The following is a 14,960-nucleotide window of genomic DNA, read 5'->3' as shown; positions in this document are numbered from 1 at the left end:
AAGTGGGCAACATTATCTCCTGTAAATGTAAACAAACTTGTTTGTCTTAGCGATTGGCTGAACAAGAAGTAGGACTGAGTGGACTTGTAGGCTCTAAAGTTTTGCATTGTTTTGGTTTTGAGTGCAGTTATGTAACAAAAAAAGTATCTACATTTTTAAGTTGCACTTTCTTGATAAAGAGATTGCCCTACAATACTTGTATGAGGTGAATTGAAAAATACTGTTTCGTTTTTTTTTACAGTGCAAATATTTGTAATCACATAATATAAAGTGAGCACTGTACACTTTGTATTTTATGTTGTAATTGAAATCAATGCATTTGAAAATGTAGAAAATCGCCCAAAATATTTAATACATTTCTATTGGTATTCTATCATTTAACAGTGCAATGAAAACTGTGATTAATCGTGATTCATTTTTTTAATCACAATTAATGTTTTTGAGTTAACTGTGATTTATCGTCAGCCCTAATAAAAATGTGTTTTTAATTTATAATGGGGGGTCGCATTCAGAGGGTTTGTGTGAAGAAAGGGGTTGCCAATACAAAAAGTTTGAGAACCACTAAGTTAGATGGTACAGAAAATGTACAGCAATTGCCTTGTCAGTCACAGAGGCCACATATATAAAATCAGTCTTTGTTAATGAACCTGCAAAACTCTCAAAAGCACCCACTTATGGCTCTGCTACTCCCCAAATGTGTGTGTGTGTAGAGCATTTGTATACCAGTTAATTGCACATACAAATATAAATATGGGCACTTAGAAATGTTGTCAGAGCTTTTAGAGGCTGATTTGTATTTTTCCCTCTGCATGCATAATTAATACATGGTTTTTGGGATGGTGGCAGGGTTATATTACTAAAATAAAGTTGTTACCTTGCACATCACAGTTCTTTACTGTACTATGACAATGGAAATTATACTAATGAAAAAATAATACAAAATACGTTAATGTAATAAGCTGAAAACTAATTACATGCATATTTTTATTCCACTGGTATTCTGGATTTATTACAAATAATGGCATGCCAAGAAATAAGAGAACTCATTTATTTGCCAAAACTGTTGAGAAAACTAATAACAGACTGACTTTAAGAATAAAGGCTAACATGATTATTATTTGTATTACAATAATATCTCAAAGCTCCAACTGAGATCACTGTACAAACGCAGAGTAAGAGACAGTCCCAGCCCAAGAGAACTTACAATCTAAATAGACAAGACACACAAAAGATGGGAGGAGAAACAGAGGGGTAAAGTGGCATGTCCAAGGTCACACAGCAGGTCAGTGGCAGGGCTGGTAATACACCCAAGGAGTCCTGATTTCTAATGCAGTGTGCTATCCACTAGACCATCCTGCATGCCCGATAGGCATTGATCTGCTGCAGCCCCAAAAGGAAGAAGCTACAGGAGTTCCTGGTGGAGATGTATAATGGACACTCCTCTCTGCATCTAGGCAGCTCCCCTAGTTGTGTGGTGGGATGTAGCCTTGACTCAGTCTTCCCTGTTTCTAAAACTCTTACTTCCCTCCACTGCTCCTCCTTCCCTGACCCTCAAGCCCTACTAGGCTGTGCGATTTGTTTCCCTATCAGTCTTGCTCAGTCAGCTTTTCTTTCTCTGCTCTCAATCAAAAGCCATATCCCCCATGGTAGCAGCTATTACTGTTGGGTCTTTTATTGGTCTCTCCCAGATGTTCCTCTCTTTTACTCTCACCTCCCAAGCTCAAGTATACGGCAATCACATCCAGACTTGTCTTACCTGCCCTAGATGTGCTGAGCTCCCCAATCCCAGCTTTCACTCTCTGCTCTGGCCTTGCTAGTAGGTCTTTCTTTGCTTCTGGATCCAGTCTTGCCTTGTTGGCTCTTGCTATACCCATGTACATCTCCAGACCCTTACGTAAAGGAGAAGTAGGGGAACTATAAGTCATCAGGCTGCTGGCTAAGCCACTCTCTTTTCCTATGACCCAGGTGGAAGACCTGCTCAGAAATGTGCCACTGGGGTCACGGTACAAATGATGCTTGTTTTCAGTATTCATCTGTTTCACCCTGATTCTGATACTACTCAGGTGAGTTTGTTCAATGTGAATGCACGTTCCACAAAGTTTTGGACACATGTTCATGTAAAAAGTAATCTGCAAAATGTGCCCTCTCCTATGTCTCTGGAAAACATCTCCAGTCCACGAACTTGAATAAAACAAACTGAGCTGGCTGAAAACTGGGAAAACTGGGTTTTCAATTAACTTTTTTGGGCAAAAAGTGTTCTATACCTGAAAATCAAAATATTTTAGCCAAAACCGAAATACAGTAACTCCTCTCTTAACTTTGCAGTTATGTTCCTGAAAAATGCGACTTTAAGTGAAACGACATTAAGCGAATCCAATTTCCCTATAACAATTAATGTAAATAGGGGGGGGTTAGGTTCCAGGGAAATTTTTTTCACCATACAAAAGACACACACACACACACACACACACACACACACACACACACACTATAAGTTTTAAACAAACAATTTAATACTGGTACACAGTGTTGATGATTGTGAAGCTTTGAGGTGGTGAAGTCAGAGGGTAGGATATTTCCCAGGGAATGCCTTACTGCTAAAAGATGAATTAGCAATCAGCTGAGCCCTCAAGGTTTATTGTTGTTAATGTAACCTCACACTCTACAAGGCAGCACGAATGGAGGGAGGGGAGACAGCATGGCAGACAGAGACACACACCGTGTATGAGAGAGAGAGATGCTCATTGCTCCTTTAAGTACACTGACCCCACTCTAAGTACACTGCCTTTTTAAGTAGATCAGCAAGTTGAGACAGAAGCTGTTGCCAGGAAGCTCCCTCCATCCTGAGCCCTGACATTAGCATCCCTCCTTCCTCCTCCCCCCTGCCGGCATAGCAAGCAGGAGGCTCCCAGGAGCAGCTCCAAGGCAGAGGGCAGGAGCAGCACATGGCAGTGGGGGAGGGACATTTGAACTGCCAGCAACTGATAGCCTGCTGGGCGGCTGCAGCACAGGGAACTTAGGGAAACGGGGAGCTGATGGGGGGCTGCCAGTTCACTCTGGTTCCAAGCCCCCACCAGCTAAGCTGCAACGGGCTGCTCTTCCTGCAAGCAGCGGACAAAGCAGAAGGCTGCCAAACGACGTTGTAAAGGAGCATTGCGCAACTTTGAACAAGTATGTTCTCTAATTGATCAGCAACGTAACAATGAAATAACGTTAACCGGGACGACTTTAAGTGAGGAGTTACTGTATTTCAATTTGGAGATCCTGACACCATGGCTCTTGGAAGTTGTAGTTCAGTTGCCTCATGTGCCCATTCTATTCTATTCTATGGGCCAGGCTTCCTGGCCAGACGACCTCTCCCATGGGTATACTACCTTCCCCATCCCGCAGAAAATACTGCAGTACGTTAAGGAAGATGTAGTCTGATCCAGGATCCAAGCCTATTGAGAATGAGATACCTGAATTACAACGTCCACAAGGCAGTGTAGCAGAATTTCCAAATAATTTTTTTTTTTTCAGTTTTAGGCCAAAAGTTCTTAGTTTTTCAATTTTTGCCATAAATAAATAAATAAATAAATTTTCTGCAGCGGGGAAAAAAACAACAACCAGCTCTGCCTACGATTCCATGCAGGGGGTGTATGTGAGGCATCTCTCTTACCTCTTCCCATGGCCAACCCTCACTGCTGCTCTATGCATTGGTGGGGAGGTCAGGCTGTATGAAGCCACCACTACCCACACCATGCTGGAGGGCACAGACTGGGGTTGTAACCCAAACTCTTTCCCTCCGTGTCATTCACAGCCTAACTGGTGAGGGGTGCAAATAATCTGCTACTAGTAAAGGCAGATTTGTCGACCCTGCAACAAATCGGAGCTGAGAGAGGCTAATTTAAGTCAGGTCCTTTGCTGTTAAGACCTTTTCTGCTCAGTGGGGAGATCTTTTTGTGGGTGTGAATTTTGTGTTATGGAAATGAGTGAAGTTAAAGTTTTTAACCACATACAAAATTTTAACATAAAAATCCCTTTGAATTTCAGCTTGCAACCTCTGTAGGAAAGAAGGCAAGTGTGGCACCATGCACCAGAGTGGAGAAGGATATTTTTAGATTGAAATTGTAGTTTTTCTATACTACATACTGTAAATTAATTGAATATCAAAAAGATAAATGAAAAAGGAAAGACAATAAAATGGAGAAACAAAAAAGTGATATAAATACCACCTGCCCATAAAATCCACCAGTGGGCGGGGAGGGGAACTTGGGTTATGAAAAGGTACACTAAGTTAACAACTACATGGAGCCCACATTGTTCTATTTTGTGTGTGCTGTAATGTGTTACCAGATTTGCCAGTTACTTTGGGGTACGCTCATTTATTAGGGTTACTCTTCTGGGGGAAGGGTTTCTGTAATGTTATCAATGTACTGCTTGTGTCACTTGTGTTCTCATATGGAGCTCTTCTTCTCCTTTCTGCAAGTCCCCTCCCAATGGAGCTATCCTGCAGGACCTAGGTTCCCCTGAGCTAGGTTCCTCCAGATGAACACACACACACACACACACATTAACAGAGCAAGTCTGAGTGGACAGGGTCAATCAGCACTTCCAGGCTGCCACCCTTATATGCCCCAGGACTCAGTAGTCTGGGTCAAGCAGCATTTCCAAGCTGCCACCCTCGTATGTCTCAGGTTCAGCACGTCCCTATCCCTTTCACGTCACAATTGTTCTAGTAGTGATCCACTTGATGAGCAAACGGCACAGTATTTTGGGGCACTACAGGGATCTTTAGCGTAGGTAAGAGAAGTGTTGCTGCAGAATAAATGGGGAAGCTAAAAACACAAAAGAGTAAAGTTGAGAGAGAGAGAGAGAGAGAGAGAGGCAACCAACTTAACCATTAAAGTTATTTATTGAATAATAGTGATAAACACACAAGGAGAGCCTAAACAAAAGTCATATATAGAAAACTAGACCTACCTGTGGTAGAAAAGAAAACAGAGAGAGCTGGGATCTCACCACTCCATGAAGCTTGAACTGGTCGGGATTCCCAGGGGATGGTGGTAGCTCAGGGTCCTGAGTGCTGGAGACATGCAGAGCCCCCAGCACAATCAGTAAGGAGAAGATGAAATCCCAGTGGAAGTGATGCAGAGTTGGATCCATGCATCAGAACACACTTGAGCGTGGGTAGAGGTTTCTTGTAGGGAAATAACAATGGTTCAAGGGAGAACATTAGATTTGTGTATGGGTAAACTGATGACTCAAGGGTTTTCTTTAGGCTAGACAATAGGGGCTGATTACTCCTAGCTATGGGTGGTGTTCCTTCCAGGGAGCTCACAGTGCAATTAGGCTGCTTCAGTATTTTGGATATCAATCAAGGATTTATTACTAGAATTGGTCTGATAACTGCTGAGCTGGGTGTGTGCAGGTGTAGATTCATTAACATCTGGAGCAGAGATCCCCCAGAATGCAGAGCTTCCTGCTGTTCTGGTCCCAGAGTTCAGTGCAGTTCTTGCCTTGGAATCTCTGTTCTCCATTCTGTATGCTAATGAAGATGCCGCCCTGTCCCATCTTTGATGCAGATGAGGCTAGAGGAGTTGCCTTAATCCTATCACCCTTGTCAGGAGGGGTTTTGGTGTGTCTCCCACCGCCCTTCACTGCTCTCTGCAAGTCTTTTCTCTGATCAGTTTTGGTTCAAGCAGAGGCTGGGGGAGGCAGGTTGTCCTTCATGAGTCAGACAGGCTGGATATTGTTCCCTGGTTCCCCAAGAACAGAGAGCTGACTGGTATCACATGATTTCACTACAAAAAACAAAGAACAATGCCTGAACGATTGGCATTGACGGGGCAATATTCCAGATTCCTCCTAAAGTTCATGTCTGTCGCTAGAAGAGATTTTTATAAAAACAAACTTTGCTAGAATTACTGCCATGATTCTCACAATTATGGAAATAACTCTCATTACGATGTGTGCTAACTATGCTAAATAGCATTCTGTAATTTCCTGGAAAATAATTACTGCATCAGTACAGTTTTTAAATGCATTTTCTTTTCAAAGTAATCATCTTTCTGTGTGTCATATTATAAAGCTCTGGATAGGCACTACTGTACATTTTACAAAATTATGAACTATCAGCTTACATTTTTAATATATTAAACAATGCTATTTTTTAATTACAAGAATGCGAGAAACATTTAAAATCAGTAAACTTCTCAATTTTATTACACATGTATAATTCAAAGATGACTATATATTATATAAAAAGATTCCAAAACTATGCAGGATAGCATTTTAAAAGCTGTCCATGTTGGGGAATTAACTTTAATGGGAATTCAGCGTCCAAATGTCTGAAGTGTCTGAAAATCCTACTTATTTTGTCTAGTTCCAGCCTGAAACAAAGTTATGGATGAGTTATAAATCCCTGAAAAATGAAAATGCTCTTTGAGGCAGGGAATTAACCTTTTTTTTTTTTATTTGGAAAGTGCCTGGCATATTGTGAAAGCTATCAGAAGCAAATAAATAACAACAATAATGATTAACCATAGCAATTTGTTCAAACATTTCAGCAGGAAAAAGCATCTGCTGAACAGTGGAGATAGCTTCCAATGGGCATGTTGAAAACATGACATTATAATAATATAATATACAAAAACTCATTGTCTAGTCCATGTAAATTTATCCATGTAATTTGTAATGTTATCTTGCACAGGCCTTCATTCTGTAAGACACTGAGCACTTTTGAGATCACACAGGATACATGTCTCTTCTGGCCATCTACATTTAACTGAACATAAAATAACTTTGCGTCCATAGACAGCAGAGTCAGAGTTTTAAAGGTGCAGTAGACAAAACACAAAAGGTATAACATAACAGCTACAAAAGCTAAATACATTATCCCAAAAGTTTTGGATTGGGGCATTGCAATGCTTGGTGAAATGATGTCCCATTTGCCAGGAACCATTTTCCACCTGAGACAATGCGTGGATTAATAGGATTCATAAGGAATGACGTAAATGACAAAGTATACGTCTGGCATTGACATATCTTTTGTTAACTCACATAAATGTATCCAATTAACTTACTCCATTTCAGCCTCCAGATCCTGCTCCCAGTCACTTATGAGTGACTGATAGTGGGTGTCTGCTTCTCACTATTATATTATAAGCATATTCCTTGGAAATCATGCTGTTCCAGAATGTATGTCTAATGTCTTTTGTACCCAATAAATCAATATAGGGGAGCTGCAGAGAAATCAGCCTTCAGAGTCTCTGAATATTTGATATAACATACAGCTAATGGGATAGTATCTAGTCTGTTCTTCTACATTTGAGCAAAGACAAAGGGCTTGAGTTTCTGAGGGGCTTGACTGCCCAGAATTCCAGCTGAGATCAGGGGAGTTGCAGGCACTCAGCATCCCTGAAAAACAGGTTAATAAATTGTCCATTCAGATACAAATTGGAAACATTTTATTACTACTTCTATTTATTAAACTGAACAATACACTTAATTGAATTTGAAGACCCCCACTAAAGCTAGCGAGTCTGTCTCTGTCCATCCTGTAGCGGCAGCAGAGCCGGAACTCCAGCCACACACGGAGCCTTTTTGTCATCTCCCCTCCCACCTGTTCATTGGTGGTGGAGGTTCTTTGTTTTGTTTTTAAGCCATCTGATGCAGTAAGAAGGGCTGGGAAGTTTTATACAGGGTTGGAAGCAGTTTGGAATCCATCCATCCATCTATGGTACTTACATGGCCTCTCCATCTTTAATGCAGTTATCCTCACAACACCCCTGGGAGAGAGAAATGCTATTATCCACATTTTGTAGACGGTGAACTGAAGCACCGAGACTAAGAGCATGTCTATACTGCAATTAGACACCCACAGCTGGAACATACCAGCTGACTCAGACTGCGGGGCTGTTTAACTGTGGTGTAGTCGTTTGGGATCGGGCCACGCCTGAGCTCAGATGTCTACACTGTAGTTAAAAAGCCTCACAGCCCAGGTCAGCTGGCATGGGCCACTTGCGAGTTTTTTTAATTGCAGTGTAGACATACCCCAAGTGACTTGCCCTAGATCAGACAGCAGGTCCATGGCACAGCCAGGATTGAACCTGGACCTCCCATAGCCCAGACTAGTGCTATAACCAAGGGACATCCTTCCTCTAGATAAAAGCAGTGATCCTGCTATAAACGTGAAGATAGCCATATTCTGGCAGTGATGAAAGTGAAGCCACATCTCTAGTCTCATTTACACTATGAAAATTATGAAAAATGGGTGCAGTTGAACCAGATGGCTGCATGGGAAGTGTGCTGAATTCAGGCACATCCCTACTGCCCTGATCCCCACACCCTCTCTCTGGCCAGTCCCACCCACTTATTAGGCTGGGGCAACAGGAACTGCCAGAACAGGAACTGCAGGCAGCATGTAGGACTGTGACAACTACCCCTTCTGATGGCTTCCCGCTCATGGAATACAGTGAGTGAATAAGACCCAATTGAATGGAGTATTCTGTATCCATGTACACTCATTTCTGCCACATGAAGGAATAACCTCTTCCAGAAACGTAAATCCTTCTTGACCACCCCAAAGACAGTACAGCCTTTTGGATAAATTGTTCCAGCTCTTGCCTCTCTCTAGTGTTAAGAAATGGCATTTTACTACTATAGAGATCTGAGGCTCTGCTGTACTTTGCTCACCCGTGAACAAAGGCCATAAAAAACCTGCCGCTTGGTAATGTTAGTGCCTGAACTAAGATCACTGATAAGCCATTAATTTCTGCTTAAGACAGAAATAGTATGTAGTCCCAAAGAATTGAGTAATCAATTTCTTAATCTTTTGAATTAAAGTGTATGCTTTTTCCCTTTTTCAAGGAATCCTATGTATTCTAGGTAATGTTAATTTCAATAAATTCATTAATTTCTAATATTGTATTTATCCCAAACACTGTGCGAGGCAAACTCATAAAATTTAGAGATGAATAACCTAACAAGAGTTTCTTCCACTCCATGTACCTGACAATTCAGGGCTTTTCCCTATAGTATGATATACTAGCCATAGTGATTTGTGTTACTCAGACTAGATATGTATTTTTCTAAAAATCTATTTATTGTGGTGGATCTAATTTTTTTTTAATAGTTGCATTTTAAATCTTGCTTTGCCTTCTGTGGATTTTGTGCAATACGTTCAAATCTCCAATAAACTGAAGTTTTAAAAAAATGTATTGGAGACAGAAATCTGCACTTAAACTTGGTTTGCTGATAGTTTTGTGTTGAGCTTGATAGTGAAGCAATCACAACATCAGGATTAAAGCTAAACAAATAATTTGAAGCAAGTTGTTTATTTGATTAATTCCCCCTTGTATGCAGCTTATGGATTTTCTCCTATTTATTCATTATTCAAAATTATTTGCTGAAGGCTCCAGTTCCAAGCCACCCTAACTCATGCAACTTATCCCAATGGCCTCCCCGAGTAATTCTCAGAGCAAGTGATCATTCAGTGGAAGTCAGGGGGGTGCAGTGTAAGTCTTTGAATAATTTCAGTGAATAATTCTTGTTCTGCAAATTATGCATGAACAGTTCAGTACAAGAGCTCAATGTTAAAAAAATAAGCAGTAATTATTATTATTAACCATTTATGTCAGAGTAGCACCTAGAGGCCCCAATCCTATCAGAGCCTACGGTGTTACGCACTTTATAATAAACACACAACGTGACAGTTATGCCCAGGCATCTTACTGGCTAGTTTTTATAAGTCACATGGCATGTTTCTATTCCCTGTTTAGCGCTGGTCTGCAGCACCTAAAACTTAGGCCAACCTAGCTACATTGCTTAGGGCTGTGAAAAACGTCATGCTCTGTGCAATGTAGTTAGGGCAACCTATTTCCCCCTCCCCTCCCTTGGAATGCAGCTATATCGACAGAAGAAATCTTTCATCAACCTAGCTACGGTCTCTCAAAGGGGTAGATTTACTACAGAGATGGAAAAACCCCTTCTGTCACAGTAGTGTCTACTCTATAGCAGTGTACGTGCAGCTGTGCCACTTGTACTGTTGACATATCCTGCGGATTTACAATGTAATTGTGCGTGTGTAATGGGTGGCACACAGTTGCACTATCCCAGGAGCATCTCAGGGAATGGGGATTCAGCTTCCAGCAGGTATTATCCAGTACTATCCTGTACCAGTAGCAGATCACTACCCAACCCCAATCCCACTGGCTCTACTGTGTGCTGCCCAGCACATGGGAGCACAACTCAGATTTTGCTTATTCCCCACTATTCTCTCCTCACCTGGAGGTGTGAAGGGTGCAGAAGGGGGAGAATTACCAGGCACATATTTCTCTGCACCTGGAATAGATATGGGGAAGGTTATGCGGGTGCGGAGGGGACAAAGGTCCTAAAGCCCCACTGTGTGCTTTGCAGTATTTGCCCATCTCTAATCAAGGTGAATATTGTCAGAAAAATCCTTGAACTCAGCGGGAACTGAATGCAAGTCACAATTAAAGAACAAATCTCAAAATGTTCATACTTTAGATGAGTCCCTATATATCTTTACTACTGTAGCTCAGTTATACGGTTAGAACTAAATTCTGTGCTTTGATTCATGCACACACTATGAATTGTGCATGCACATCTGAAGGCAGTGCTTAAATTTATGTTCAAAATTTAAACAATAGACAGCTCATTGGTCCGAGAGTTTTAAATCCCTTGATCTTACCAAGAACGAAAGGATGCAGTATTAGCAGATTCTTCATGGAAAGGAAAAAATCGCTTTGAATGCACTTATTCAGCACTGGATTTGTAACTAGCTCATAAGGAAGGGTGGCAAGTAGTTAAACTTTCATTCAGAAGAAAATAGAAACATTAAGAAAAGAATGTCAGGGACAATCTTCCAAAGCAGTGCAAGTTACATTGAGGGCATATTGTAATCTGGTCTACCCGTACCATTATATATAAGCTTTAACAAAACGGAATTTTGCTTTCAGGTATATTTTTCGCTCTGACAAAAGGAGGATAAAGCTCCTTGTGAAACAGAGAATTCTCAAAACTTGGGACATACACAGATTAAGTAAACACATTTAATCTTGCCTTTAATCACAAACAGACTGTAGAAAAATGTTGCCTTGAAAATCCCAGTAAATGGTAATACATTTACTGATACCTAAATATCAGTACCTAGTGTTCTATTCCAAACCATATGTATGTATGTATAGCAAAGGCACCTTATTGTCCATGCTTTCAATGATGCTCACTACCAACTGTATTGAAAATCAATGCAAAAAATGTGGTTATTTGATTTTATTCATTACTTTAAAAAAAATGTTCCTCCCTTTAAGTGGGGAGGAGGAGAAATGTTGCTCTTGATCCTTTAAACAGTTTCACATGTTGGCCAATTACAATATCTGCCCTGCTACAAATGTTGTATAAAATATCCTGAGTACATTAACAGTTTGAAAACAATAAAAATGTTTTCATAATCTCTTACTACATCCACGGCTTAGGTAGTAAAGACAAAGATCTCCAAGTGACTTGACTACACAATGGCACCTCGCCAGCTTTCCAACAAGCACATTTGGTCTCTATTTTTTCTTTTTGAATGGGGTGGCTGTGATCTAATACACTGAACGAGAGGCTGGGACACCAATCTGATTCTTATTCATGTTTATCACCATAGCAGTATGAAGGGACCTTCATGTAAACAGGCCCTTGGGCTCTATTCCTGACACTAACAAGGACTCAATCTGTGGGCTTTGGAAAGCCACATATGATTATTTGTATTACAGTAGTGCTTAGAGACCCCAATCAAGGCCAGTGCCCCCACTGTGCTACAGATACAAATGCATAGAAAGAGAGACTCCCCACCCTGAAGAGCTTGCAATCTAAATAGCCAAGTCACACAAAGGGTGAAAGAAAGTGTGTATTGCTCTCCCCACTTTAAGGACAAACAGAGATAGAGAGATTATTTGACTTGCCCAAGGCAACACAAGAAGTCCAGTACCTTAACCAAAGATTATCCTTCCTCTCTTCCTGTTCACAAGATAATAGAACAGTCTCTCAGTCTACAACGGACACCTTGGGCCAAAATTTTTTGAAAAAACAGGAGCCTAAAATTAGGACTAGAGCCAGGTGGAACATTTTCAACTAAATGTGTTTTCATCAAAATATGTTTGGCTGAAATAAGCCAAAACATTTCATGGAGACATTGATTTTGATGCAGTTTTTGTTTGGAAAAATATCTGAGGTCCAGGGCTCTCTGCACACTTCTGGGACGAGAGAAAGAGAGAGAGAGAGAGAGACCTGATTTTCAAAAACAGTGAGAACAAAATCAAAATTCCAGCCTTTTTTAAGCAGAAAACAGCAACACTTCAACACAATTCCATTTTGCAAAAACATTTGAAATGGTTTGGTTTTGTTCCAATGTGTGTGTGGGAGGATTTCAAAACCTTGATAGGTGTTGCAGAACAGAATTGTTGGCCTCCAGGCAGCTCTGTTAGGAGCCTAAGCCTCTAGATTTAGATACTGAAATAAATATGCTGAGCACCCAGCAGTTCACAGTGGTGTCTCTGAGAACTACCTGGTTCTCAGCAAGTTTAAAAATCAGTTCACTTCGGTGCCTAAATATGGATTTAGGAGCCTAACTTTGGGCTTTGATTCTTTTTTAAATTCATGGCCCAGCTTTCTAAAGTAGCTCAGGAATACTCCAATGATTCTTTGTACCATAGGTATGTATGGATCCTAAAGAAACAAGTGACTTTAAATGGAACTTGGGCTCCTAAATGTCTAACTCACTTTTTAAAATATGACTTGGGACCTTTGAAAATTTTACTCCATGTCTCTGCTGGAAGAGATTGTAAAATGAAGATCATAAGATTGTAAGTCGAAGTAACTGGGAAAGTGCCACACAACAAAGCAAGGTTAAAAGGATACATTTTCATGAGACAGCATTTTTCTTTGGACTCTCTATGATTTACTGTTACTGAATTGTCTTATTTCAGAATTTGCATTTACCACTCCCGGAGTCCTGAGACAAAGCCCACTGAAGTAAGTGAAAAGTCCACAGTGAACTTTGGATCAGGCCCTAGGTTACTTTCTAGGTATCTGTTTCTTTTCCTTATCTCAATTGCCACCTTAACAGATGTATGTAGAGCATTGGTAAATTATCAGGTATGATCATGGGATAATGTTTTTATTACTTATTAGAATATATACCATTCGGAATGAAAAAAAAGCAACAGTCATACTTTTCAACATAGTTGTGTATGTGAAAGAATAAAATAACAAACATCTTCATAATTGCTGCCCTAATTTAGGAAATCATCCAGATTTATTTCACAGACCTTGTCTGTCTCTCGTCCCCTCCCTTTTCTTTATGATCCTTAATGCAGCATTGCCAGATGGCAAAAACCTCCTTTAAAGCTTACAGTAGGGACAGTGGAGTGTTTTTGTGCTTGAAGTACATACAGAGTCCCTAGTTGAGGATTCAGAAATCCTATTGGGGTACACATTTGAAAATTGAGCTCTAGTTTTAGAGATCAAAATAAACAATAAATGCAGATAGCAACCCTGTTCCCACTTGTATTGATTTTATTATGCAGTGTTACGAAAAATGAGGTAATCTTACACATGCTGCAGGTATTTACCACACAAAATACTCTGCTGTGTTTAAAAGAAATAAAAAGATTCGGTCAACATAACTATGCAACCAGAATCAAGGCCCTTTTCAACAGATGCTGCTTATGGAATCTAATTATAACCCATGCAATGCACCTGGCACAATTAAAAACTCTCAACCCTTCCATCATCTATCCATTGTGCATGAAAACAAAACCACAATGATCACACTGCAGTTCTGCATGTGAAAATACACATCCCTCCTTGCTTCCAAAAACCCTTTGCTCCAGATTTTTTTCCACAGACACTGGGTGAGATTCTGGGCTGACCCATTAAAAGACCCATCAAAGAATTCACATGTCAGAGGGAGGGTGGACTAGTGATTTAAGCCATCCTCATACCCTCCAAATCATGGGCTGTTCTGAGAGCTGGAACGGCCCCTGGTGTAGATGATCCTGGGAGTCTAAGTTACAATATCCTCCTTTGGCTGCAGCACTGCCCAGAATCTCTGCAGCCATGTGCAATGCCACATCCAGGGCCAACAGGGGGGAAGCCGGTACAAATTACCGGGGCCTGGCGGTCCAGAAGAGGGCCCAGGGCCCGGATTCCCCCCCCCCACCCCCCCACAGCCCGAAAAAATTCCTGAAGGGGGCCCGGGGCCCGGCTTCCACCCTCCCTCCCCATCAGCCCTGTTTAGCCGGTCCACCCTTGCTGGGGGGCCCGAAAAAAAATTTTCACTAGGGCCCGAACCCGCTCTCGGCATCCCTGGCCAGACCACCCAACTTGCTTCCCCCCCTCCCCCGCCCCGGAACACCTCAAGTTCCACGTCTGGCATGCACTAGGGTTGCCAAGTGTCTGGTTTTTGACCGGAACACCCAGTCAAAAAGGGACCCTGCTAGCTCCAATCAGCACTGCTGACAGAGCCGTTAAAAGTCCGGTCCGTGGCGCAGCGGGGTTGAGGCAGTCTCCCTGCGTGACATGGCTCTGCATGGCTCCCGGAAGCAGTGGCATGTCTCCCCTCCAGCTCCTGCACATAGGAGCAGCCAGGGGACTCGGCAGCTCCCATTGGCCGGGACCCGTGGCAATGGGAGCTGTGGGGACAGCACCCGCGGACGAGGCAGCACCCGCGGACGGGGCAGCGCGCCTACTAGAGCCGCCTGGCTGTGCCTCCATATAGGAGCCAGAGGGGGAACATGCCAATGCTTCTGTGAGCTGCTTGAGGTAAGCACCACCCAGAGCCTGCATCGCTGACCCCCTCCCATGCCCCAACCCCCTGCCCCAGCCCTGATCCACCTCTCGCACTCTGAACCCCTCAACCCCAGCTCAGAGCCCTCTCCCACACATTGAACCCCTCATTCCTGGCCCCACCCCAT

This window comes from Trachemys scripta, chromosome 2, assembly GCF_013100865.1.
Source record: "Trachemys scripta elegans isolate TJP31775 chromosome 2, CAS_Tse_1.0, whole genome shotgun sequence".
Taxonomy (NCBI): Eukaryota; Metazoa; Chordata; order Testudines; family Emydidae; genus Trachemys; species Trachemys scripta.
Note: the sequence above shows the minus strand (reverse complement) of the source record.